Source organism: Zingiber officinale, chromosome 11A (genome assembly GCF_018446385.1).
Source record: "Zingiber officinale cultivar Zhangliang chromosome 11A, Zo_v1.1, whole genome shotgun sequence".
NCBI lineage: Eukaryota > Viridiplantae > Streptophyta > Magnoliopsida > Zingiberales > Zingiberaceae > Zingiber > Zingiber officinale.
Window position 1 is genome coordinate 57,965,883 of NC_056006.1, and position 4,251 is coordinate 57,970,133.

The 4,251-nt window shown below is 39.1% G+C and overlaps 1 long non-coding RNA gene across 1 annotated transcript; it reads right to left on the reverse strand.

The window, feature by feature from the left end:
• Positions 1 to 1,658: 1,658 nt before the first annotated feature.
• LOC122030973 lies at positions 1,659 to 3,387 on the reverse strand. Its single transcript, XR_006125689.1, has 3 exons — positions 3,285 to 3,387; positions 2,939 to 3,166; positions 1,659 to 2,015 (listed from the first exon to the last, which is right to left on the reverse strand). It is a non-coding gene; the product is annotated as an uncharacterized LOC122030973 (long non-coding RNA).
• Between the last annotated feature and the right edge of the window lie 864 nt (positions 3,388 to 4,251).

Genomic DNA, 4,251 nt, shown 5'->3' on the forward strand with positions numbered 1-4,251 from the left:
CACTGTTTATTGTTGTGTATCATTTGTGATACGTGTTGTAGTTTCTTGTGATATTTCATCTTGCACTGTTGGTACTAAAGTAGGTGTGTCCTCTCACATTTCTTCTAGAACAATTTCACTCATGGGCTTATGGTTCATTACATAATCTTCCTCTAAAAATCGAGCATTGGTGCTAACAATGATCTTCTGATTTTTAGGATTATAAAACAAATCACCTTTCGTTCCCTTAGGATATCCTACAAATAGACAAACTTCTGTATGTGATTCCACTACTATAATTTGAGGGTAAGACATCACTTTAGAAGCAACACTTTTTTAAACTATTACAATAGGAGAAATTTTCTTAAAAAATTGCAATACTTTAAATAAGTGTTGCCTATATAAGAAAATGTAACACTTATTGTATAAATACAACACTTTTTTACAAGTGTTGCAATAATTATAAGAATATACAACACTTTTATATTATATATGTAACATTTTTTAAAGTGTTGCCTATTTTTTTAATTAAGCACTTGGGGCAAAGCACTTGGGACATTTTTTTGTATATAAGACAGGTGATGATTCAACCGAGCCTTGAAGCTTCCGATGGCTTTGCGCCTCCCAACCTCCGCCAGCCTCTTCTCCCGATCTCTTCGGCGGAGTTGAGGGCGCCCTCAATGAGCTTTATAAGGAGGTCTCGAGCAGCAGCATAATCAATGAAGTTCTAAGCAATCTTTCTTCAGCGCACTGCTAACGAGACGATCCAGCTAAGCTACAACAAGACCCCAACGACCCGAAGCTATGAAATTTCAATTCTTTGTTGTCGGTATAGCTTTTTTTAAAACTGTCATTGTAATAATTTTGTAATATTTGCGCGATTATAGTTGTTGCCCAAAGTAAACGCTCAATGAGCGTGAGCCTTGGAGTAGGAGTCGCCCAAGGCTCCGAACCAAGTAAATCTTGATGTCTTTCTGTATTCCTTTATTTATTATTCCGCTGCATTATCTGATAAGTTTTCCGAATACGAAAAGTGAAAGCCACGAGTGCTATTCACCCCCCCTAGCGCGTCTCGATCTAACAAAAAAAAATTATATATATATATATATATAGACACACCAACTAATCAAGCTAGAGAGTATTCTTCAACAACTTGTGACATAATAGACTAGTACACAGTTTTTGTTAGGAAATAATAGCATGCCATGATGTAACCACTAGTGATAGAAAGTAATGACTACATTGATTTATAATATCTCAATTGGGAGGTCAAGATACTTATTAAATCCTAACATGAGTTATCAACATCCAAATAGAAATGAAGACCCATTCATAAATGGTAAATTAATCAAGCACTCCCCTATCGGAGTAGTTAACAAGGAGTTCTAGTGAATGAAACACATACAAGTCAATTGAACCTAGAAAATGGCAACCTCACAACAACATGTCTGGGTCCCCCACTCACCAAACAAAAAAAATTTTCACCATAGCGATTGAAAAGGAAATATAGGATACATGCAATGGAGAATGGAGACAACAACAAAATCCTACCGTATGCATTGAGAGTATTAATTACACACTATATACGAGTTCAAATCAGAACATAATATAGAGCCCAAATGTATAGTGTCTGAAGTAGCACACCTGTGGGGATGCATTCAGTCTCCAACATTTATGATGAAAGTACATGTACAATGGTAATGACCCACTTCCATTCAATATACTGTGACTAGTTCAGGCAATATTATTTGAATCTAGTGACCAACATTAAAGATAATAACCAATGGCTATTCCCAAAGTATGACCAAGTACTCACTAATCAATTTTCATACTCATGTGCAATGCTTACTGAAACAATTAGAGATGTACAAATAAGAAAAACAAAAATAAAACAAAGATGCAGCAGAGAAGATATTCCAGATCAACTGGATGGCGTGAGACTGGATGCTGAGACTCACCCAGTCATAGAGGGCAAAGCCAGGGAGAGTATCAGAGGGCGCACCATCGCTGATATCCAAGACGACTTCCTTCACGACCTTGTAAACCATAAGATCAAAAATGAAAAAGAAAAAAATGCAATGTTTGCCCAAAAGATGAATTGAGAAACAAGCAAAGTCCACCCATAATCTGTCTTTGAAAACTTTGGAGCTAGCTGAAACAAGACGAAGAGTGTCCCAACCCACAATCATAAATTAGGGTTCGCCGTGAGAAATGCGACGAAGAAATTAACCGTGGCTGATCACTAGAAGATCTGAACCACCTAACTTTCGAGTCTGGTGGTCCAGGGCCAATATTGGCCTGCTCTTGAACATAACTTGTCTTGAAAAGAGCAAAGAGTTTAGAAGGAAACAATAAACTTTTTCTCAATCTACACACGATATGACATAAGGTTGTGGTTTCTCTGATAAAACAAGACCAATTAGATAATTCTAGATCTTCTGTTCAAATCCAATACTCGTAGGAGCTGCTTGTTTGGGGGGTTTGGAATGGGAATGAAACTAAACTTGTACTTGGTTTGGAGAAATGAAGGTGGGACCCATGGATTCATTCCTCTAAATAGAGGAATGAGCCATTCCCCACTAATATAAGGGGTATGAGTATTATTCCCATTTCAATAATATTTACAATCATTTCCATATCCTTTCCCATTCTCTTACTCGAACCAAGCACCCCCTTAATGAAATAGAGTTCGCTAGTGTTGTTTAGACCTACAATGAAACACTAGAATATTCAGCAAGCTAGTACTCTTACATTGTCACTATTTCAGTCATCAATTTTCGCACAATTTTGACATAAATAAAATAAGAGGAAATGATTGATATTAATTTTTGTTTCCTCCACCGATGGATAGAAGGGGATTAACCAGCAGAGAAAATAGACAGCGCAAGGGAGAGCGATTTCATCCACCCACCTCCAAAAAATAAATAAACAAATAAAGGGATGCGATTAGAGAACTCACTTGACGAAGGACAGGAGGCGCTTCTCGGCCACGATGATGAGATCGATGGAGGTTGGGATCCACCGGAGCTTCGACGCCCACGTCCACCTCTTTGATGCCGCCGTTGACAAAAAAGACTCCATAGCAACACCCCTGCTAATCTCCTCTGCCATTCTCGCTGTTGTCATAGAACCTCTGCTCATCCGATGAAGCCCTTAATTCCTTCCTTCGCCCGCTGCCTTATGAAGGCTGAAATTTATGAATAAAATAGGGTTCATAGATTTGAATCTACCTTGACTATGGCTCTAGCACAAATCCAAAGAAGACAAAACAAACAGATTATGAATTGACGGAGTAGGAGTGCCACCTTTGGCAAAGAAATACAGCTCGCTCGATCAAAAGATTCTGCAAGCCAAAGAAGCAGCAGCGGAAGGTCAAAGGGCCTCGTCGAGCTCAGAAATCCACTCACTAGGTGTAACGCCCGAAAATTCTCGAAATACTTTTATAAATATCCTAGTATTTTTTTAGAATTTTAGGATATTTTTACAGAATTTTTAGGGTAGCAGAAGTAGCAAAAATAAATAGAATCGTAAAACAGCCTACACGGGAATTGAACCCGAGACCTATTGAGTCCTAGGACTTATGGTGAACTCTAGTAACCAAGAGAACCCAGCAGGGCCTTGCTAAAAGGAAAGGGAAACAATTTTATTTAAGTTAGAGTTGGGTGAATTAATTCCTTAATATAAATAGGGAATTAAGTGAGGAGTTTTATTTTTTAACGTGACCTACCTCTTCTCCTCACCCTTACACGCCGCCCCCTTCTCCTCTTCTTTCTCTCGGCGCACCAAGCCCCAAGGGCTAGGGTTCCATCCCAAAGGCTCGAAGAGCACCTTCCGGCGATAACTCTGGTACGAGGACGCTCTCCACCACGAGAGGGACACGTAGACGCAAGGAGATCGCCGAATGAAGGGATTTTCTCCACCGGAAAACTAGCGACTAAATCAGTAAGAAAACTAGCACAGGAGGTAAGAAACCCCTCACCTACAGTATAAGTAGTTCTCGTGTGATTGCATGTTTTAGTTTAGTAGTATATGGATTTGTGGCACATAGGGTGTGCAACAGCGCACGCCAAGTGCTCGATAATATATTTAGTACAGTTAAAATGCGACTTAGGCATTTTAATAGTTTAGCTAAATGTGATAGAAGCATTTATCTAGTATATGCAGTGTTACTACAGTTTATATGGGACTACGGTCCAATGGGTGGGCTCCCACAGTCGCCTCTAGGTTCAGACAACCTAGCTCTAGGTTCAGATAACCTAGAAATAGCAAGAT